This window comes from Rattus norvegicus, chromosome 7 (genome assembly GCF_021556685.1).
Source record: "Rattus norvegicus strain SHRSP/BbbUtx chromosome 7, alternate assembly SHRSP_T2T, whole genome shotgun sequence".
NCBI classification, from domain to species: Eukaryota; Metazoa; Chordata; class Mammalia; order Rodentia; family Muridae; genus Rattus; species Rattus norvegicus.
The window spans coordinates 137,419,307-137,442,758 of record NC_141540.1 but is presented as its reverse complement, the minus strand read 5'-3'; the positions used below and the strand labels follow the sequence as shown (position 1 = coordinate 137,442,758).

The window sequence follows — 23,452 nt, the reverse complement described above, 5'->3', positions numbered from 1 at the left end:
AGAACCATTTCCTTGGAGGTTTCTGATACTAATGACAGGCACCATCTGACTTTCTGTCCTGTCTCCTGTGCTCCAGAGGCTTTCCCTGGCCACCTAACACTTACTGGCTTCTGTGAGAATTCAGCTCAGGAAAGGGGAAGCAGGCCACCTGTGCAGGAAGGTAAAAGCCAGCGTGGATTAAATGGGGTGTAAGGAAAGGTACTTAGACTCTTAAACTCGTGCTACTCGACTGAGTAGCTCATTGACAGAACTAATCACTGGACACAGCGCCAGTGGAGTGGCTGGTTCTCAGCCTTCTCCATGTCCAAAGAACATACGCCATCCTACTTTTCAAAAAGAATAGCTCCAATTGACCTGAGAGATTTTGAGCAGACCTTAAACATCCATTCAGCTGAACACAAACGACTTTTTCTATGGCAATGACGCAGCTCTTCTGGGCATTTTTCTATTCATCCGGGGCTGTCTGCTTACACATCTCCTTCCCAGATAACATCAGTTTCCTATCTGCCCGTTCTGATCTGTTTTTCTCCAAATGCATCTCTGTGTTCCTTGGAACATCCCGTGACACATGGCTGTAGAGAACAGGAGAGCTGAAGTCACATTAGAAGTTTGATTCTGTCTGTGGCGTCTTGAGCAAGTCACTGGCCTTTCCTCAGTCTTGTCCTTAGCCCCAGGCTGACAGTGCCCTACCTCCTGTGGTGGCTGTGAGGACTCAGGTGTTGCTTTCTGTAAAGCTCTTAAGAGTTTGTCCAGCACTCCATGAGCAGCAGACGTGTGGTGCTACTCTTATCACAGAGAGAAGCTTCCCAGCTCTCTCCTGCGCCTCTGTTCTCACAGTCCCTCTGATAATTACAGCCACCTTTGTGGCCTGTTGAGTGTTTCCCATGGGCCACCTCCAGTCTAAGTTCATTTGATTCCCCTTTGGTTTTTATTTTGGTGAGACAAGGTCTCACTCTGTTGCCTAGACTAACCTCGAACTCATGATCCTCCTGTCTCTAGCTCCCGAGTGCTGTGTTTACTTGGAGTGCAGCTCCACCCCCAGGATTTTCTCTTTCTTCTTTACAGCAGTTTGTCAAAAGACATTATATTCCTACTTACAGGTGGAGAAGTGGCGAGTAGAGACAGTCACTGTGCATTCTTGATACATTTTCATAGAATCAATTGCAATTGTCACAGAAAACCTACCTGAGGTGACCACTCGCATACTATTTATGGCTGATTCCAAGGCTTTATTTCAGTTGTCAGAGACTCAGGTGTTCAGCACCTAGGAGTAGCCCCAAACATCTAGACCAGTGGCTCTCAACATTCCTAATGCTGTGACCCTTTAATACAGTTCCTCATGTGGTGGTGACCCCTGACCATAAAATTATTTTCATTGATACTTCATAACTAATTTTGCTACTCTTATGAATCATAATGAAAATATCTGATATGCAACCCCTGTGAAACAGCCGTTCAACCTCAAAGGGTCTTAACCCACAGGTTGAGACCCACTGATTTTGACTAAGGGACTTTAAAGGTAAAAACCACATCTTGGTGTCTTAATCAGCATCTGCAGAGGAAGGTCTGTACACGCAGTCGGTTTAACAAAAGCTAAGATAAGTTAGTTGGGAAATCTTGATCTTGGGTTCCTGGAATAGAGTTGGGTAATTTTCCATGGGATTCTCCATGAAGGAGATCAAATTCTAGTTACATCTGAAATGGCCTCAGCCAGAATACAGATCAAGGACCCTCGGCAGTGTCCTGCCCGGTCACACAAGGACCTCATCCAGCCTCCTAGAGGCTCAGATCCTCTCTCACTTAAACCCAGTTTTCAGCCTCTTTTTCATATGCCCTCGAGCTGGACTCCTCCACAACTAGAACTGAAAGGTTCTGTGGGGACAGAGGTGGCAGAGACCAGCTAGATGCCCCATGAGAACATTTTCTATCGGGCTGGGAGTGAAGCTCTGTGGTAGAGCAACTGCTTAATGTGTGTGACGGTTCAGTTCCATCCCTAGCACCAAGGGGAGGAAAAATCTAAACCAAAAGAAAGAAAAGAAAAGAGATACTGTTTGCCGAAGTTTGTTAAGAGAGTTTGCTCATGTCCTAATGGAGAGGAAGCAGGGAAGAGAAGGGTGTTGGGCTACTGCAGCTCTCACTGCCACAGGACAGACACTGAGAAGGGAGATCTAGAGGGGTAGGGGAGCAACACATCAGGCTCTGCTCCCGCTCAAGAAAAAAAAAAGTAAGGTTCCCTGCGAGCTTCATTCCCAAAGAGTTCAGCAAATACTTTAATTGGTCGAGCAATGATTCATTGTTGCTATTCATTGAAGATCAGCACCTGGACTGGGAGAGGTCGCTGTGGAGGCTAGGGGAGGTTGAAGGAAGACCCAGGAGACCACAGAATCCTTTCTGTGAGGTGGCTGAGACAGTCCTTCTCTTTCTCATTTTGCCTGTAGATTGGCTCTGTCTCTTAGGGAGACAAACAGAAAGAAGGGATTCAAGCCAGCGGGAAGTACATGGCAGATCTTCCCAGGGAAGGAACTGGGTGCTTGGACTAGTTAGGAAGTAGGGGGGAGGCTCGCATGTGTAAATGTGTCCCAGCATGTCAGTGCCTGTCTGAGGGCTGAGCTGAAGGAGCTCCTGCCTCTATGACTGATGGTGGAGGTGGCGGCTAGGATTGCACGGTCTTCCTGTATGGTACGTCTGCGGACACTACGTACACTAACTCATTTTCCACAGCCGCACCGAAAGTAGGAAGTCTTGTAATCCTCACACCCCAGACCAGGGAATCAAAGGGCCCCTCGGTTACACAGTTTGTCCACATTTACAGAGTTAGCACTGGGCAGAGCCTGGGTTTGACACCTGGCTGCCTGGTGCCAGCATCTACTTCCTTAACCAGCGAGGGCACCGTCTTCCATGCAGAGGTGGGTGAAGTGCTCAGTAAGAATAGTGTTAGCACTAGCCTGGGAGTAGTAGCAGATATGTGATCTCAGCTTGTGTCTCCCAGAATCCACAAAAACAATCTTGCAATCTTGCTATGGACACACCCATTTGCAGTGAAGAGACTCAAGGCTGGTGAAGCTCATAAACTTGCCCACACCGTCGCTGGCGCCGGGCCAGACCTAGACTTAGGCGCAGCAGCAAAGCTCTCTTTTGTGTCTGGTGCCTCACCAAACGGAAGAATGTCTAACTTACACTTTCAGGTTCTTCTTTGATGTCGGAAAACAATTCAGGATGACCCCCCTCTTAGCCAGAATTTTTATCCCTTTACCCCTTTACATTCCGCAAGCTTACTTAGCCTGCTTTGCAAAAAACAAAAACAAAAACAAAAACAACAACAACAAAAAAACCCAAAACCAAAAACCAAACAAACAAAAACAAAATACAACAACAAAAACAGGTCTCCCGTTCATGAGGCCATACCCTGCTTTTTTCTCCCAAACTCCACCTAAGACACAGCCCCTTTGAATGCTGGTATGACAGGCATAGAGGCAACATGAGCAAGCAGGCAGGGACATTTCGGTTGCTCTGCTTCGTGTGTGGCAGTGAGACAGCACAGCTAATGTCTGGGCAATTAAGGGGACTATGAGCTTACTCTCTCAGTATATTACAACTTCATCCAATTTGCAAGTGAAACTGCACTTTGCTCCTCTTGTAAAGTGTTTGATTGGAACTCTGTGAATGGGCCTTAAAGCAGAGAATGATAAGACTGAATGTTCTAGAAAGATGATTTATGGATGCTTTGATTTACCCTCCCTCCCATATTTACAAGACTTGACCAACAGCCAGGCTGCCTCCCCGCTCTGACCCTCTAATCCCTGTCCTGCACACTGACGATTATAATATTCTGAAGGCAAAGCGAGCAACCAGCCCAGACGCCAACACTTCCGTCCGTAGGTACATGGCTCCCTCATCTCTCTCTCTCAACCTCCTCTTGCTCCCGTCCCTGTACTCCAACTCAGTTTGACAGAGAAAGGGGAAAAATGAAGCTATTTTTCTTTTTATTATGGAAGAATTAACACCAACCATTGTTCTATGTTCAATGCATGGTGTACCTTAAACCCTCTTCCTTTTTCTTCTCCCCTCTCCCCTCCCCTCCCTTACTCCTCTCTCCTCTCTCTCTCTCTTTCTCACATCCTTGCTGAACAAGTGCTACACTCACCCCAGCTCTTTGTACTTTTTATTATTTTATTTCAAGAAATAGTATGAGATTTGACGCTGGAGATAGTGTAACGGTTAAGAGCAATGGCTGCTCTTGCCGGGAGGACCAAGGTTTGGTTCTTAGCATCCACGTGGTGACTCACAACTTCAGTTTCAGGGCAGGCAACATCCTCTTCTGGCCTCCAAAGTCACCAGAAAGAATGCTCGTTTGCATAAAAACAAAAAAGAGGAGATTCGATTTTTTTTCTTATTATAGTTTTTCCATCCATCAAATTAGCCAAATAGAAAAAAAAAAAAAAAAAAAACAAGATTGTACTTCCTGAACTCTCACCTGTTCACAGCACAAAACATAAAGAGTTACATTCACAGAAGTAATTATCTGGGTGACCTCTGTACGCTTTTGCAAATACTTACCGAATGCACGCTGACGAAGGAATTTGAAGGATCATTTTAAGTGCATAGTATAGTGGAAACTATGACTCTTTTCTTGTGTCCCTTTAAAAACAAAGGTGGCCTCGCTACAGAGTTGAGGCCTTCTTGCCTGTCTTACTATGGAAGCTCACTCTAAGAAAGCTACTTTGTCCCAGCTTTCTCTCCCTTGGCAGCCTTCTCTTAAGGATGAAGCGCTGTAGCAGTAAACTGTGTGCTCGCTCACCTTAGCTCAGGATATCTCTAAGGTGGGTGTGGTAGCCTGTAAGGCAGCAGCCTCATGGCTCTCCATGGCAGGATGGAGGGTTTTGCTAAGGTGACATCTTTCTCTCTTCCAGCCTTTCTGTCTCCCTCAGGCTTCCATTCTTACTTTCTTTACTCAGCTTTGGTTCTCAAGACTACTTTATCATAGACTTATGTTCTTTATCTTGCTTTAGAGTCTGATTCTTGGGGAACTCAACTGTGAAAGACACTTAATGGTGAATTCAACTATGACAGACACTTAATTGGTTGATTTCTGTAGTAGGTTAGACCAAGACTTTCAGTGGGTCGCTTATAAACATGAGTTAAGTCTTTTGTGTTTGTAAAATGTTAAATTAGTTTAGAAAGCGTTCACACGGATGCTTGCCTAATACAGAAATGCAGCCTATTAAAAGTGAGAATCACGGCTGTGCACATGCAGAGTATCGATGTTTCATTCAGAATGAACAGGATTGTATGCGCGGTAACTTCTGTATGGATGAGTTGATATCTGAGAGTATTCAGAAATGGGTTGCACTTAGCTCTGTGGATCTGTGAGCAAAGTCTGTACTTTTAGAAAAACAGATAGAGGGAAACTGCATGAATTTTTAGAGTATTTTATATGTTTTTTTTTTGGTAAACGCTGTTTTACGCGTGTATTTAAATTGATTTACAGGCATAACAAAAGTTGAATTCCAGTTTTTCGTGTACTGGCTTAGAAATGATTCTAAATTTGTCTTGAATAATAAACAGACAAGAATGGCCAAGACAAACATGCCCTAGCTGGTATTAAAGCGCATAACAAAGGCACAATAAATAAACTGGTGTAGATAATAGAAGAGTGGAGGCCAGTGGGCCGAGGAGTTGGATCACGAGTACTTCCCCTTTAAAAGTAATAACGTTATAAAGAAGGCACCACTGAGGAACAAGGACGCTTCCGCCACTGGTACTCGAAGAGTGATTTGGAAGAAACTGATGTGGAGTATTAACTTTTTTTTTGTTGTTCTTTTTTTTCGGAGCTGGGGACCGAACCCAGGGCCTTACGCTTCCTAGGCAAGCACTCTACCGCTGAGCTAAATCCCCAACCCCGAGTATTAACTCTTACTAGGTCAATTCAAGAATTAAATAAAGGAAGCCAAGCATGCTGGCCTTCTCCTGCAGTCCTAGTACCCAAGCCAAGCATGGCAGTCCACTCCTGCAGTCTCAGTGCCAAGAGGCTCTCTGCAGTGGTTACTGTTCTGTTGCTCCGATAAAACAGTTATCAAAAGCAACTCATGGAAGGAAGAGTTTGTTTGGGCTTACATGAGGTATGAGCCCATTAAAGCACCAGAGAGGCGTGGCTACTAGCGGCAGGCGTGGCCACTAGCTGTGGGCGTGGCCGCCAGTGGTGGGCGTGACCGCTAGTGGTGGGCGTGGCGCCTAGTGGTGAGCATAGCAGTAGGAAGGTTTGGCAGCCAGTCATGGAATAGCAGTCGGGAAGCATAGCAGTTAGTGAAAGCCATACCAGTTAGTGATGGGTCTGGTGGCCAGTCATGGACATGGCCGTTTGGAGGGACAGCAGCAGTAGCAGAAGGCAGAGAGATCACACCTTTAATAGCAAACAAGTTCTCGAAGGAGGGTGAGACTATAACTCTGGACGACGTCCACCTCCAGGCTTCCTCCAGCAAGGCCACACATCCTAAACGTCCCAAAACAGTGCCGCCAACTAGGAACCAAGTGCTCGAATACCTGAGGGCCGTTTCATTCATACCACATTTCTGTGCTAGGAGTGCTGTCTCAAAAGCAAAAATAATCAAATCAAATTTAAAAAAACAACCCTAAGTTCATAAGAACTAAAGCCGGAGACTGGAAGGTGGCTCAGCAGTAGGGACACTGGCTGCTTTTCCAGAGGAACTTGGTTCCTTTCCAGCACACCCATGGTGACTCCCAACTGTTTGTAAGTCCAGTCCCTGGAGGAATCTCTGACACCTTCTTCTGGCCTTCCAGGGTGCCATGTATGTACATTGTATGTAGACATAGATACAGGCAAAACTCTCATACCCATAAAAATAAAATAAAAATTAAAAAAATGTGAAACCAACATATGATGACTGTTATGCTGGTACAAAGGGAAAAAATCCCTGTAAGTCTGAGAAAAAGTTCATCAATTCATTGACATAAAACATGTAAACCTCGTTTTTTTCAGGGACAAAAGCTTTATTTTGGTTTACAGTTGTGGAGAGAAACTGTTATTGTAGGAGAGACACTGCAGCTGGCAGGGAAGGTACAGTGACAAGAACAGAAGGCTGGTGGCCATGTCACATCTGCTGTCAGAGAGCAGGGAACAGGAAGTGAGTGGCCTCAGGGCCTGACCCCCGTTGCTCACTTCCTCCAGCACGGTTCTACCTCCTAAAGCTCCCACAACCTTGCCAAACAGAGACACCAGCCGTGGGCCAAGCAGTCAAACCTGCCAGCCAGCACTTCACATTCAAACCCCACCACACTGTACATTTACGCTTTTAATTTCAGCACGAAGAAGGCTGAGGGAGGAGGAGGAGGAGGGGGGAGGGGGAGGGGGAGGAGGGGGGAGGAGGAGGAGGAGGTGGGGGGGAGGGGGGGAGGAGGAGGAGGGTGGGGGGAGGGGGGGGAGGAGGAGGAGGGGAGGAGGAGGAAGAGGGGGGTGGGGGGGAGGAAGAGGAGTTGTTTGAAGGCAGCCTGGGTAGTTTCTGAGACCTCAAAACTCCACAAGGAAACAAAAGCAAAACAAAGACCCGGGGTTGGGGATTTAGCTCAGTGGTAGAGCGCTTGCCTAGTAAGTGCAAGGCCCTGGGTTTGGTCCCCAGCTCCGAAAAAAGAAAAAAGAAAAAACAAACAATCAAACAAAAAAACAAAGACCCTTATGCACCTTTTAAAAACTTGGACACAGGGGTTGGGGATTTGGCTCAGTGGTAGAGCGCTTGCCTAGCAAGCACAAGGCCCTGGGTTCGGTCCCCAGTTCTGAAAAAAAAAAAAAAGAAAAAAAAAAAACTTGGACACAAGAAAGAAAAATAAAATATCCACGTCATTACCAATATAGCTCTTATACACACACACAAAAAAATGCCCACAAATGAATTTTTCAGAAAAGAAAAATGAGCAAAGGCCATAAAGATATAATTAACACAAGACTGAAAAGGTCAGTTTTTAAAGTTCAAGAAAGCCGACAGCAAAGCAAATGAAAATTATTGCTCACAAAGATTTTAGTGAGATTCTCTCCAGAAAATCGTACCAAACATTTTAAAATGATCTTGCGTTTTAAACCTGAAGTTCAACTTTTAAAGATTGGGACAAAGAGCGAAAGTCTTGTGCTAATGAGAGAGTTATTCTAAAACGATGTGAGTTCACTGCATAGTTTTGAGGAATTCGTAGTTGGGAGTCTGACTACGTAGCCCAGGCTGGCCTCAAATTCATGTTCTCCCTGCTACTTCACAAGTGCCGGGGAAGGAATTTTCAATTGCATGGGCAAATGAGCACCGTTTGATCTGACTCTCAAGCACGAAAAGTTTTGTGTGGATTGTAAGGGTTGAATAGTTTGGTTTTCTCTACTATATTTTAATGCATGTCCCCATTTTCTACAGCGAGGAAGTTTTGTACGTGTTTGCATGCTTAAACAATAAAATGGGAGGAAAAGGACCTAGAAGCAGGGACCACTCGCTATTCTTTGAAGACGTGGTTCTTCAGCAGAAGGAAGGAGAGCTGGAGGGATAGAAAGAAATCAAGGCGACTTCCTTCTCCTTCCTCCTCTTCTTTCCCCCCTCCTTTCGTTCTGTCTTGAATGATTAAAGACTTGAGTACTTCACAACCAAAGGAGAAGAGGATACAGATGTGGAAGACAAAGGAGGGGAGAAAAAGCACAGAGAAGCTGGAGAGATGGCTCAGCGGTTAAGAGTGATTGCTGCTCCCGCCGAGGGTCTGTGCTTCTTGGCGCCCACATTGTGAGCAGCTCCAGGAATCCGATACCCCTTCCGGCCTTCTCTGGCACGCCCTCACGGACGCATGCACAAGTGCATGCACGTACACACACACACACACACACACACACACACACACACACACACACACACACGTATAAAAGGAAAACAAACACAAATGGAACTGTCCAGTGGCGGTAAGGATAAATGAAGAATGCCTCGTGAAAAGACACACGGGAACAAGTTCACGAAGGACCTGAGTGTGTAGTGGTCAGATGGCAGGTCTTTGGCACTCTGTCCCTCTTTTGTTAACACAGAGAAAGAAAAACCAATACATTTCTGCGTTTCTTAAAATAAGAGCCGTGAATACTCTTTATTAAGTTGCTATCGCTAAGTGGCTGCTTCCTGAACCACAGGACTTTGCCTAAACAGGAGCGCTGATAATGGCAAACAGAAAGAGCAGAGCCGTAGCACACAGCGCTTCCTGTAAAGCGCGACATTTAATTAGACTTCATTTACAAACGTTCATTTCATACCGAGAATGGTACTCGGAGACTACTGGCACCAATCCAGATGATGCTGGAAGGAAAATGGGCACATTTTTCATTAGAAGTGACTGGTGGATGGTAGAGCCCCAATGTTTTTTTGTTCTTCTAGTTTGTTTTTTGAGACCAGGCTGGCCTTGAATTCACAGAGATCTGCCTGCCTTTGTCCCTCAAGCGCTGGGATTAAAGGCGTGTGCTACCACCTCCTGGCTTAGAGCCCCAAATTCACAGGAAATTTTCATAGACTAGAAACTGGTAAACTAACTATATTACGTTTTATACACTGGCTAAGCTTTCTCATTTAAAATAATGTAACATGCAATGGGTACTTTTGGTATTTGATAAGTGATATTTAGTCACTTATGATTCCCCCAATGATGGTGGTGGTGGTGGTGGTGGTGGTGATAAATTACAGCTCCCAAAATAGTTTATTTATTTGCTTTGCCTGTATAGGTTATTAAACTTTCAGAATTTAGATCAAATTTGATAGTTGGTGTGTTTTTATACCTTCTTTTGAAGGACCTGAATACATATAAAGAATTAGAAGTATGCTGCTGTGAGGACATCTGATAATTCATCCATTCAGCTACCAGTTCCTAAGCCTCTCTAGAAGTGTACACCTAGCTGAGGTTACCAATTTCTAAGCTGTTGTAGGGATCAAGTGAATAGGCGGAGCCCAGCTCAAAGGCCTTCATGGAATACTAAGAAAGAGGCAAAAAGTGTACTCCTAGGAAAACATCCGAGTGCCCAACATTACTAGCTTGGTGGTGGTCCCACCCTGCCCCACGCATCAGATGGTTCTTAGCACTTATAATATTCAAGGTATCATGAGGAAGAAGCAAGGGGCAAACTGCCATGTTATCGGTTTACTCTGTTTACCTAGTTCAGATGTGTTGATTGAGAGTCTTTGTACACAGGTGAGTGGCTTTGTAAAATAGATGGATTTCTGTAGTATGGCTTCTTCTCAAGGCTGATGACCAGATCTTTAATGTCCTGTGTAAATCTCCCTTTGAAAGATGAGATGAGCTTCAGGAAACGAAGAACACTTGCACTTCAGTCGTATGTGACAAGGAACCTGTTAGCACAAATTCAGAATTAGGAAAGGTTCCCCTTTAAATTCCCCTCATCTAAGTGTACACTTGTAGACTAACAATGCAAACAAATCTTTGTGAACTAGTAGATGGAATAGAGAAACAGAATCTACATTTGGGATCTCCAAGCTTGAAGCCCAGGAAGCATAGTCTTTCTGGGGCCTAAGTGTCTCTGGGAGATCTCTTTCCAGCTGCAGCGTTAAGCCCTGGAACCTAAGTGAGAAAAGTCTAGATCTGGACTCGTGTAACAGTTCCATGACACTGTTAAATGAAACACATTGTATCAAGTTTTCCCCACCAAAATGTTAAACTCAGAATAACAACTGGAAACATATTATAGCATTAGTGTCAAATATTATCAGCAGATAAATCTACAGTGTAAAAACACAGCATTGGGATTTTTAACTTTTACAAATGTGGAATGTATATGATAACTAGAAATACAAATGCATTGTTGTCAATATATACATGTATACATTACGATGAATAGAGGTAACCAAGATGCTCTCAGCGTACTACTTAAGGGGAATTTTCCCAAGACTGGCTTGAAAGAGATGCATGCTCAGAGTTGTCAAGAGGATGTCAAGATGTCATTAAGGCTGTCATGAGGGAACACAAGTCAGAAATATCTAGGCGGAGGAATGACAGCAGTGACAGTACCCCTTCAAGAGCGCACACTTGATTGTATCTGGCACCTGGTCCTCAGCACCGAGAGAGTGAAGTCAAAACAAGGGTCATGTGCCCAGGGGAGCCTTCCCTGGCCCCTGGGTCAGGGTTGTCTCCTGTTCCCTAGAGGTTCTCTTTCCTTCTGTCATTTGTGTGTTCATGGGTGGGAATGTCTGAGCAATGTTAATTTCTCTGCTTAATTCCAAGCTCTGTGAAAACGACACAGAATACCTGGCATTTGGTGAATGTTAGTTACATTGAATTAATGAGATGAGAAGAAGGAAGGAGGTGAGCCAAGATCCCTCTTCTGGGGTTGGGGATTTAGCTCAGGGGTAGAGCGCTTGCCTGGGAAGCGCAAGGCCCTGGGTTCGGTCCCCAGCTCCGAAAAAAAAAGAACCAAAAAAAAAAAAAAAAGATCCCTCTTCTGGGGCCCATGTGGTGTCATTTCCCAAGATGAGGTTTATTGGAGAAGGGGATTTGGGTGGTGGAATGGAAGGATGAATCTATTTTAACATGTTATATTTGAATGAAAGCTTGGAACCGTTTATTTTCGAAACGAGTATGTGTGTATAAATGACTGCCAGTCTAGGAGCCTGGAAGACCGTCAATTTTAAATCGTTCTCATTAAAATCACCTCGTTTGTGATTTTTGAAATAGCCTTTTGTGCCTCAAATAGAAAAATCACGCACACTGAAAATTACCCTGGTTCTTATTTTATGGACAAGCATTTAGAATGGAAGCTCTTTTCTCACATGGTTACTCCGTACAAGTTATAAATAGGATTCTTCCCCTTAAATACAGTCAGCACCAGAAAGACAACCAGGAAGACAAAAGACAAAAGCAGCCACTCCCAAAGCTGCCCGTGTGCCCAGGGGAGCCTTCCCCGGCCCCTGGGTCAGGGCTGGTCTCCTGTTCCCTAGAGGTTCTTTCCTTCTGTCTTTTGTGTGTTCATGGGTGAGACTGTCACCCATCACACAGCACCGATGCCGGAAGCATACCTCCAGTTTTCTGAGAGGTCCCCGAGCTTCCTGCCCTGAGAAACCCAGGCTGTATCTTTGTGACTGCTTCCAGATACTGCTGGCTTGTTGGATTTCAAGATTTTTTTTTTAATCACATAGCGACCTTTCTGGGTGTCTTTCCCCAGCTTCCTGGAGGTGGCTTTCGCTTCTCTGGTCTTAGATGAAGATGCTTTCTCTGTTCCCCATTACCCTCGGGATCTCAACCCGGTGGGTAGGAGTGGGTTTAGAACTAAGAAAAACACGCTGCCATCCTGTCCCTCAGAGCGTTTCTAGGAGCTTCCGGAAGATGTGGGACTCCCCCATAGCCAGGCACCTGAGTATTTCATTTGACTGTCATTTATACATTTCTTAATCTGGCACTGGAAGGATATCTTTACCTTCATTTGGTTCATCCCAAAACCTGCCTTCTTAACCTCTGAGCAGTTGAGAATGTGTCTATCCACCATTTCCAGGATCCAGAAACCTAGAAGAGATTTGCCTACCACCAAAGCTTCTTGTACATTTTGCCAAATCATCATTGAATAAGAATTAATTTAGCCTCCGCCATGAAAAGCTCCCAGAAAGGGTCTGTCCCAGTCGGCGATACCCTACCGCTGTATTGTCCCCATGTGGCTGAAGTTGTCTGACGACACAAAGGAACTGATTTACAAATTGGCCAAGAAAAGCCTGACTCCCTCCCAGATACGTGTGATCCTGAGGGACTCACATGGTGTGGCTCAGTTCCCTTTTGTGACTGGAAATAAAACCTTGGGAATCCTTAACTCCAAAGGCCTTGCCCCTGATCTCCCTGAGGATCTCTACGATTTGATTAAGAAAGCACCTTGAGAGGAACAGAAAGAATAAGGATGCTAAATTCTGCCTGATTCTGATAGTAAAATTCACCGGTTGGCCCCATACTAGAAGACTAAGTGGACGCTACCACCCAATTGGAAACATGAGTCGTCCACAGACTCTGCTCTTGGGGCATAAGTGCTGTTGTGTACAGAAGCAATAAAATCACTCTGAGGAAAAAAAGAATTATTGTTTATTAAGTACTGAGCACACGCCCTGAGCTACTGAGACATACGTATGTATGTATGTTACCTTGTACATCCATGACTCACCTCCTGAAAACATGAACCAAAGCCAATCTTCCTTCCTTTAGCTTGCTTTGCTCAGGGATTCTATCACAGCCACAGAAGTCAACTAACAGGGGAGCTAATATTATTTCCTTTCTAAATATGAGAAAACCAAGACACAGAGAAATGAAGTAACTTTCAGAAGCTCACAGGGATGACACAAGGCCGGGCCAAGCAGCAATTTGGAGGACCTTGGGGTTGGCGCACACCTTTAATCTTATCAATCAGGAGGCAGAGGCAGGCAGATTTCTGAGTTTGAGGCCAGCCTGGTCTAGAGAGCAAGTTCCAGGAGCACTAGGGCTACACAGAGAAACCTTATTTCAACAAACAAACAAACAAACAACAACAACAACAACAAAAGCCAACTTGGGGGAAACGAGAGCCCAGAGTCCATATTTACATTTGCTCTCTCACAAAAACAGTTGTGTAAATTCACAAAGGCAGCATCTGTAAGGGCGCTAGCACGGCGTGTTCACTTAGTAACCACTTCTAGTGTTCGAGCACCGTCGTACACCCCAAACCTGCTTTCTCTCCCTAAACAGAAGCTTTCAAGTTGAAGGGGAGACCTAGATATTCTCTAATCACCCCGCTCTCCTTGTCACAGTGGGAGGAATTTAAACGGAAATGACAATATAACAGCTTTTTCACCGTGGGGCAAACATAATAAAAGGCTTTGTGCTGACACGTTCCGGGGTGGGAAATGCATCGCCTCTGCTTATTTCTGCCAACTGTACAAAATAGCAGCCCAGGCCATTGGTTGCACACCTATCACGCTAACTGGTGCACTCAGTAGACACGGAGTCAGCCATGTGATCTCCAGATGCCTCCCACTGCTCCATTTTGCAAGGAACTAGGGAGCTGTGTTCACAGTGACCAGCAGAGTGGGGCATCACTAGACATGACACTTCCAGGATGCATCACTTGTGAATTTCAACTGTTGGGAGACCATATTACTTACCACATAGCCACAAGTGATCTCCTCTAACAGATGCGTTATTTTACAGAGCTGATCCAGGACCAATCCAGAGACTTCAGTGGCTTGCGAAGGAATGGTAATTTAAATTCCGTCAAGGGTCAGTGGGGGCTGATGATTGACTGCCAGAGCCTCTTACAAATCTAGGGGGAGAAAGTATTTATCCCCATGCCCACATACTGCTTTCTGTTATCAACCCAAGGGTGTGGCAGGGCGGGGGCTGGGGGAACTAGGTCACACAGGGATCTGCTGAAAAATGGCTGTGACAATAGGGGAACCTCTTTCCCTGAAATTTTACACTTTGCTATGGTTGTCTCGCTAATTTCGATTGTCAAAAAAAAAAAAAGTCTTGTATAGATGAGATCCAGGAAAGTATAAAGAATTCATTAGGCAAGATAATATGATTCTCCTAGTCAAGGAATAGGACTCCATATGACCCTTAGTGTTAGTTGAACTTCCCTGTATCCCACCCCTTACCCTTCTCTTTCCTCCCCCTCCCCATTTAAATCCTCCTGTTCCACTCTCTCCATAAGGATACATTCTATTTCCCCTTCCTGGGAAGACCCTTCCCTTTCTCCTAGTCCTTTACTTAACACGCCTAACCTCTGTGGATACGCATGAACAGCGGTATGCCTATCAAAGGCTCAAAAACTAACATCCGGTATATGAGAATACAATTGTCTGGGTTATCTAGCTTTACCCATTTATCTGAGAATTCATGACTTTATTTGTTTTTTGAAATCTCATTGTGTCAATGTATCAGTTCCATTATCCACTCATCTGTTGAGGGCCGTCTAGGCTATTATGAGCAAAGCAGCAGTAGTCTTAATTTGCATTTCCTTGATAACTAAGGATGCTGAACAATTTCTTTAAGTGTTACTCAGCCATCTGTGTTTTGTCTCTTGAGAACGTCTCTGTTTAGTTTTGCACTCCATTTTTAATTGGATTATTTGTTTTCTTTTTTTTTTTTTGGTTCTTTTTTTCGGAGCTGGGGACCGAACCCAGGGCCTTGCGCTTCCTAGGTAAGCGCTCTACCACTGAGCTAAATCCCCAGCCCCGTTATTTGTTTTCTTGATGCCTAGGGTTTTTTTTTCCCCATTCTTTATATATGTTACATATTAACTCTCTCTCGAATGTGTCATTGATCAAGATTGTTTCCCATTTTATAACCTCTTCGTCCAAATGGTGATGTCCTTCCTCTTACAGAGCTTTCCCTTCCCATGAGGTCTGGTGTATTTATTGTCCTTAGGGTCCGTGCTACCAGTGTCTTGATCGGAAAGTCTTTTTGTGATCCAGTGAGTTCAAGTCTATTCCTCAGGTTCTCTTCTATCGGACTCCCTTAGGATAGCTTGGTAAACTTGGCCATTTTATCCTAACTACTTTAGTAGTACCGTTTTGGACAGCATGCTCACTTGGGAATGGTTGGTAAATAAGTCACATCCTAACAGTACTGCCTGTGGTGCCCTTGAGTCTAACACAGGGCAAAATGATCCACTAGAGCCTAAGAAAGACTGGAAACAGAGGCTCTCATCTCAAACACAGTGGTTTGGACCCTTCCCACTTCCTAGTTAAACAATGGTATCCCAGGATCCAGGGAGCTCTCAGCTCCAGCTCTCTGGGTTTAAGGTTTGGGGATAGAGCCTTTAACCCTTCAGTAAGAGATTGAAGCAGCACGTTTTGTTCAGGATGTTCTGGGGATTAAACAGGAAACTGTGTAAAATGCTAACCCTCTGCTGGTCTCTTAGTGAGCACTCGGTGAGTGGGGAAACATCAGGGCATTATTCAAACATCCCAGGAAGACTACAGCAGTTGGGTTTACAGGCTGACTTGTTGAGGGGACTTCAGAAAGGAAGTTTCCCCCTACAAACAGTCCTGGAAGCTACCAGGCACTTCTAAAACACTGCCTCTGCCTTCTTCCCAGGATGTCTCTCTGACAGTCTTTCTATGAAGCAGAGTGACATTGATGCTTGTTGTCCCCTCAGTGGCAGATGTCAACTAAAACCCCCAGGGGAAGGGGTGAAGACCCACGTCTGAGAGCTCTGTGCTTCTAAAGACTGCTCGTGGACTTTAAATCAGATCGGAGTGGGAATCCGTTCCCCTCCTCTGCCGATGTGGTCAATGTTCCCTCCTCCTTGAACCTGTTTTCTTGTTTATAGAAAGGATAATTAATACCCAACTGAAATGTGAGGAGGATTAAATGTGAAAATATATGACAAGCGTAGCAGAGAAGCTGCTGAGTAGGACAAGCAGGGTCCCTATTTCATTCACCTCAAACAGCCCCGAGTAACCAGTTCTGTGTACCAGAGCTGGCGAGTTAAGTTCCACCCGAGCTAAATTAAATGTCTTGGGGTCCTGTTCTCTGAGTACCCATCTTCCTTTAAAGACGCACACCGTTCAGCCAGCTGTGGCTCAATAAGTAAGTAACTTAGAATCCTAACAAAATCGCTAATTTCGACTTCCTTTAGGAAGAAATGCAAGAAGAAAGGACTTTTGGTGTAAACTTGCAGAATGTTGCTGTGATAAGTTTTGCACTTGAAAGGGCAACAGGACCAAAGCAGCCCAGGAAAAAGACTGTATTTGAGGAAGAAACTGTCCCGTATTGGGCGAGGCTGCCCTTCAGTTTGCAATGACCTTCCGGTTTTCAGGCACGTCCAAGAACACACCTCCCACTTTGGAAGCCAGTGTTTAACTAACCACGACCATTTACGACCATTGGAAGGGAGCGAGAAAAGAATATTAGCCACTAAAAAGCTTACACCTTGGTGGTCCCTTCACTTTTCCAGTGGAGACTGAGAATCTGTAGCCACTGCAGAACAGCATTACTCAGCCTCTCAAAGGCTCCAGGTAGAGTCATTTTTGAATTATGACTCAACCGCCATTTCTTGTTTTGATGGAACGAAGATGGAACTGCGACGGCTAACATGTTGATGGTTAACTTCATGTTTAAAATCTCTGTGCTTAACAGTACTATAAGGTAAAATTAGACCTCAAAATGTTAAGGGCCGCTAAGGGTTATTTTATTTATTCATTTATTTTTACTGCTGCTTCTGCTTCTGTAAACAAGCGTGCAAGAGAACAAATTGTAACTTTGTAATCTTTGCCTTTATAAACCCCTGGCTGAGGTGTCTGGGTGCTGCCTTCGGAATCCCAGCTCGGCGCCTGTCTGAATAAAAGCTTCCTGGTTAAAATTTATTAATGGTCAGGCTGATGGATCTCTGACCGGACCCATAAGAGGAGCCATCCTGTTGAGAGGGGCTCAGGCTTCCACGCGGCAGACTTCATGGTGGCGGCGGTCTCATTGGCTGGCGTGCAGGTGGGATTTCCTGTCGCCATTTTAAGAAGAAGCGACTGTGCCAGCCAGTCAGTTAAGGGGCTGCACCTCAGACAAAGAGTGGGGCAGGAGGAGGAACCGAGGCTGACGCGGCTTTCAGCCTGTTCCCTTTCCAGGCCCAGCAAGGGTAGAGTCACGTGGCCGGGACAGCAGGGCTATTGGTGCAGACCCCTTGGGTTATTGTCACACTCCGAGTCACAAGGGGTCCCTAGAGCTGCTCTGGGGGGACCGCAGGTGTCGCGGTGGGAGACGGGAGGCGCCTTAGCCTGCGAGCTCGAGACACTAAGTTTCCAAAGGTGTCCCCGCGTCCCGTAGTACGCCACCGTCTCGGGGTCGCGGGGCTACCGTCACGCTGCTCCCTTCCCATAATGCAACTCCGTTCGCTGAGGCCCTGGCGTACCCCAAGAGACGGCCCCCCTGCCACCGCCCGGGCGAGGGAGCCGCTCCACCTCCAACCCCGAGGGTGCGGGTGCGGCAGCTGTGACCCCAGCTGAGGCCCCGGGAGGGCGCAGGCAGGTGCGGGGCGCCGCGCAGCCTCCGTATGCTCGGGCCAGCATCAGCGCCTTGCTCGCGCAGCCGCTCGCACTGCCCTTCCTGGATGCTCGGTGTCAGGCAGCCGCGGTCTCCGTGCGGTCCGGCAGCCCCGGTGGGAGAGGGGCAAGAAGGCGCGGCGATCAGCGGCATGTGACCCGCACCGCTCCGCCGCAAGCAGCTCGGCTCGGCGGGCGCGCGGGCAGGGAGGGACGATGGTCTGAAAGGCCGCTCTCCCGTCCCCAAACTGCAGAAGAGAAAGGGCGACGCGCCCGGCGGTAGCCAATGAATCAGGCTGGAGCCCCTCCGCGCCGGGCGTGTGGATGTAAGTGCGAGGCTGGCGGGCAGAGTGCGGGTGGGGGGAAACTCTGATGCAACCAACCAGTCCTGGGGGGGAGGAGGAGGAGGAGGAGGGGGTGGAGAAGACGGAGGGGGAGGAGAGCGCGGCCACGCCACTCTGCCTGAAGGTCGCCGGTAACCCGGCCTTTTACCTTCCTCGGAAACCCGCCACGCGGATCCTCCCCGCCCAGTCTTACAGACCAGGGGCCACCTTTCCCTAGGCAGACCTTGACACCAAGAGGACATCTAACTGCCGGGGACGGCCTGGAAGGGCGGACACTTTGGCGGCGCCTTTCCCTTTATTTCTCGAGGTAAGGTGCGTTTGGAGGGCAGAGGGAGCGGCGGTTTGGAGGGAAGGGGAGTTTGAACAGGAAGGGAAGGAGGGAACTCAGCCAGCCTCCATGTCTGGAGGACCCGGGCAGAGCGCGGCGGCGCCTTTCTAGAAGGCAGAGTCCGGTGCCCTTCCCTGAACGCAGGTGTTGGCTTCAGGAACCGGCTTTACGGTTGCGGATCACTACTAACCCAGAGATGACGGTGGGGTCACCCATAGGCGACGGGGACCCGCGCATCTGTTGCCATGGCAATTTCCATACATTCCCAGAGTCCACCCGGCCCACCTCCCACCCTTACCTGCGAGTGGTTGCGTCACTGCCCAAATTAAAGGCAGACCCTTCCTGACCTTCCCCCCCCCCCTTTTCCCGTCGTCGCTCCCTTTTGTCCTTTTCCCACAAATAAATCTCTCTCCCGTGGAACTGTGCTGGCCTGGTGTGGTCTGCCCGAACGCGAGCCGCGATTCTCACACAACAGCAGGGACCCCAGATTTCCACCTTTGCCTTACTTTGCGGACCTGGTTTTATGGTGGCGAAGTGTGGCACCAGATCCGGTTCCATTTTCTAAGGTTAGGGACCAGGCTTGCGCTGTGAGGGGCAGTAGGTACACCGAGGAGTGTGAATCAGTCTGCATCTTGGGACTGGCGGGGCAGCGGAGCTTCGGCGACTGGCTCCTCAGTGCCGTAAACACGTGCACGTTGGCTGCCCCTCCGCGGGTTCGGCCCCTGTGTCCGCTCCAATTAGTGGGAGGATGCTGGCAGTGACTCACTTTCCTCTCCGGAATGAAGAGCCAGCGATAGGCTACTTCCTTTAGGAGAGCCCGGGTCCGGTGGGGCGGGAGAACAAAAGGCCACTGCTTGCGCAGGACCCTTGCGCCCTGATCTCCCCTCCCCCGCACCTGGCCCCAAACGTTGCGGCAAAAGGATTTTAAACTGGTCGGCTCCACGCGGGGAGAAAAGCGCGCCGAGATCTCCTGCAGCCCGCCTTCCTTTCACCCCACCCCACCCCCCGCGCCAACCCGGCTCGGGGTACGGAGCTGCTTCTCACCCTCGCGAACCGCGCGCGGTTCCTGGTGCATCGCCCGCCGCCGCGTTTCAGCTCAACTGTGCTCGCACTAGACACGAGTGCATATGGCGGCAAAAGGAATTTCGCGGTAAGCGCGTCACGGCGCGAACTGCCTTTCACAAGCTGCCTCGGGCCGAGGAAGGTGGTGCTTACTCCAGCCCTTTGTGTCTCGCTCTGCGGCGTGGACCCGAGCTCTCTCTAGCCTCTTCCCATCGGTGGGAAACACACTGGCTTGGTGGATCGCGTAGACGATAAACGTTTGTTGTACGTGGAAGAGAGCAAAGGATCCAACGCTAGAAAACGGTATGTGTTTCCAAGGTTTGACACCTCCGCGTGGCGTGTTTTTTTTTTTAACTTAAAAAGAATACGGGGGGGGGATAATTGTATGGTTTGCAGAACGCAGGGCGAGCAAGGCTGTAATTTGTCACCTTGATACAAGAAACAGTGCTGCAACTCGTGCTTTTTCTGACGTCAGAGGACAACGGAAATAAAACCTGAGCTGGCTGGCCTAATTGTCAAATAACTCACCCTATAGGAAACTGGCAAGTCCCGCCACGGGTCTGGTATGACTGCCTAACCTCTGCCTTAAAATGACTTAATTGACTCCGCTGTTGAGTTACTTAGTTCTCTGTGTATGGCCGAAAGCCACGGAAACGCGGCCTAGTTTGATTGAGGTTTTGATCTTAATAGGGCTTTTTTTTTTTTTTTAAAGAACAGGTGTTGGATAATGAGGGGATGCTTCGTAGCAGGCAGCGACTAATCAGATCAGGTTCCGGCTCCCGTGCTATGTCCATTTCAACAGGAAACAGACTATGGATGAACGCAAACAGAAATGCCAGGTGTTCGAGGTTGCGAAGAAATGAGACAGAGTCATGTGAACCCGGAGGGTGCTTGAGATAGGGGACCCCATTAGGAGGGGTTGTGTGAGGGGTGGCAAGAGGAAGCTTAATGAGGAGAAAGAATTGTCCGTGGGAATAATTAGGGGGGAATTTTCGGGAGAAATGGTGCTTACTGGACCCTGGCTGCCTGTAAGTCGGCAGGTTTGTAAATAGATTTAAAGGTACTTTTGAGTCTTTAAACTTTGCTGCTTCTGTAGATTTTTCTTTTACCTTGCTTCATGGACTGAGGCTTACAATGAGGAAGCAGTGGACCTAAGAGGCCTGGCATTTGCTACCATGCTGACCTTTCTTCTCCTCTAATGCCAGGGATACAGGGATTGCTTAATAAATTCTTGCTGGGCTGTGACGTTGGCAAGGTAGCTCACCCAACCCCTTACGGAAGGGCTGATCATCTCCTTTCCCTATTCCACAGTTGGTCCTCTTCCCTTAAGTTTGAAACACTGCTGTCTTTCTGCCCCACTTTTCTCTCTTACCTTGGTCTCTACTTTTGAGCAGTGTCCGGCCGTTGTTGCTTGTCCTTTTGTCTGCATCCCCAAAGGTGCAGATCCATCAAGTGGATTGTTGAGAATCAGGAATTGAGGGCTGGGGAGTCCCTTGATGTGTCTACAGATGTGGAAGGAAGATGGCAGCATGTTTAGGAGCTAGGGAGTCAGCTTAGCCGCCTGGTAAACGCTGCTCCCTTAGCTCGGTCTGGGCACCTCCATGAGTGTTACATTGTATCCTGTTTTGTTTTGTTTTGTTTTGTTTTTTTTAAACAGTCCGCCTTTTGTAAGGCCCTCACTCTCCAGTGAGTTCCCCGCTTGCTTAGAAATAGCCTGGATTCTTTTGCAACTCCACCCCCATTCCCCCCCCCAAGGTATTTTTTCTTTCTGCTTCAATGGCTATGTGGCTTCCAAAGTAGAATGCCAACTGAAATTCGTGACAGCCCGGTCAGGATGATATTTTTCTGCCTCTTAGAAGTGATCAGTGACCACCTTCCTTTTTACGACGCATTTTCACTCCTGGTGAGTCGTAGGATAGAGTTGGTAAGGCTTGCTTTCGGAACTTGGGGCAAATTGTTGATTGCCTCTGAGAATTTAGAATTTCCCTCCCCACTTATTAAATGAGAACGACGCCCATGGTGGTTGTTGAAGTTATCCCAGAGAGTTCATTAAGATTGTGGATGATGTGAGGTTACTCAGACAGTTCATGTGTAGGATTTAATGGCTTGGTTATCGGTTTTCTGGTGATAACGGGTTTCAAACCAGTTATTAATGGCAGAGGAGTTCAGATACATAGAAGCCAGGGTGGCACTGGGGAGTGAGGTTGGTGAAGTGAGAGACTCACTTCCAGAGAGGTTGCCATAACCGCTGGGCAACTCAGGCGCCGCCTGGGTTGAGACCTCATCAGGAGTTGTGCAGAAACAGTGAGAAGCAGCTGGGGATTCTTTGAACAAGTAGACGCTATTCAGGACAACACTGCCCAAGTTCACTGCCAAGCGCAGACTTGGAGAAGGGTTTGTTTGTTTGTTTGTTTGTTTGTTTGTTTTAAGCGTTTCTCAGCCTGGCTACACAGCAGGCTCAACCTGTGTCTTTGGAAATCTGCTAGTTTACAGATTCTTACCTCCAAAGATTGAGACAGATCAGGCTGGGGAATGAAAAGAAAGCAAAAACCCAAGCAAACAAAACCATGCCGGGTGATTCTGTGGTCGTTTAGACGCAAAGCAAAGCGCAGAACCCGAGCATCAGATTAAACGAGGATGTCTACCTGTTGCCTGGTGAAATCTTAGCGATGTGACGCTGTGAGCTTGATTGACTTTTCCCTTCGAGTTTACTAACCATCCAGTTGCTGACATCATGGGTCCCTAGCCTCAGGTTACTACTTGTGGCCTGTATTTTCCCAGGCTGGGAGGCCCTTTCAGTGAGACAGCCAGGATCACATGAAGATATCAGTTTCCATCTCTTGCAATGACGAAGGAGACTGGAAAGGAAAAGGAACGGGATAGGCTGTGGTCTGAGGTGTGGAAGAAAGGGGCTGATGGGAGAGGGCGGGGCTGATGGGAGGGGTGGGGCTGATGGGAGAGGGCGGGGCTGATGGGAGAGGGCGGTGCATATAGGAGAGGGTGGGGCTGAGGAAAATGAGCATTAAGTGGTCATCGTTCATGCTGTGATTGCAGATTGGTAAGCAGCTCTGGGTAAGCTTGTGGATATATTTTGTGTACGTTACGTCTTTTCTTTTAAGATTATTTGGAGTTAATTGCTGGATAAAAATTAGGATGTCGCTTTACATACGGATTTTCAGCGCTCCTTAAAAAAAAATGTCGGTGTGTGTGGTAGCGCTTGCCTTTAGTCTCAGAACTCTAGAAGCAGAAGCAGGAGGATCTCTGTAAAGGCTTGTCTACAAAGTGGGTTCTAAACCAGCCAAAGGCTACACGGTGAGACCCTATTTCTTTTCTTTTTTTTTTTTTTTTTTTGGTTCTTTTTTTCGGAGCTGGGGACCGAACCCAGGGCCTTGCGCTTCCTAGGTAAGCGCTCTACCACTGAGCTAAATCCCCAGCCCCGAGACCCTATTTCAAACCAAACAAAACCCTAGAGATTAGCTTGTTCCTTTTGCTGATTGGAGGGACCTGAGTAAGACCAGCGTTCTCCAGTTCTCTGAGCCGGCGCTGTGTTGTTAATCTGTCTAGCCTGCCTGGACACACGAGCTGCATTTGATCTTGCCTTTACTCTCAGTCTGTAGATCTTAAGGCTGGCACCCTATTGGAATCCTTTGGAGAGCATTTAAAATACGCATAGTTGGATCCCATCCTAGACCCATGGTGTATGA

The 23,452-nt window shown here is 47.2% G+C and overlaps 1 protein-coding gene, 1 long non-coding RNA gene and 1 pseudogene across 13 annotated transcripts in view; 2 read left to right on the top strand and 1 right to left on the bottom strand.

The window, feature by feature from the left end:
- Positions 1-4,152: 4,152 nt before the first annotated feature.
- LOC148004959 (uncharacterized) lies at positions 4,153-19,799 on the bottom strand. Of its 4 annotated transcripts, none has more exons than XR_015625977.1 (3): positions 19,731-19,799; positions 10,166-10,361; positions 4,153-4,346 (listed from the first exon to the last, which is right to left on the bottom strand). It is a non-coding gene; the product is annotated as an uncharacterized LOC148004959 (long non-coding RNA). The 4 variants fall into 4 exon arrangements; XR_015625975.1 differs by lacking the exon at positions 19,731-19,799 and adding an exon at positions 19,202-19,467; XR_015625976.1 differs by lacking the exon at positions 4,153-4,346 and adding an exon at positions 9,082-9,320.
- Positions 10,860-13,031, top strand: LOC148004960 (small ribosomal subunit protein uS15-like; annotated as a pseudogene).
- Slc38a1 (solute carrier family 38, member 1) overlaps positions 17,918-23,452 on the top strand; it is a 69,531-nt gene continuing 63,996 nt past the window's right edge. The window contains exons 1-2 of one of the 9 annotated variants that reach the window (XM_087555571.1): positions 17,918-18,340; positions 18,580-18,665. The gene's annotated coding sequence lies outside the window, so the exon portion shown is untranslated. 9 annotated transcript variants of the gene reach the window in all.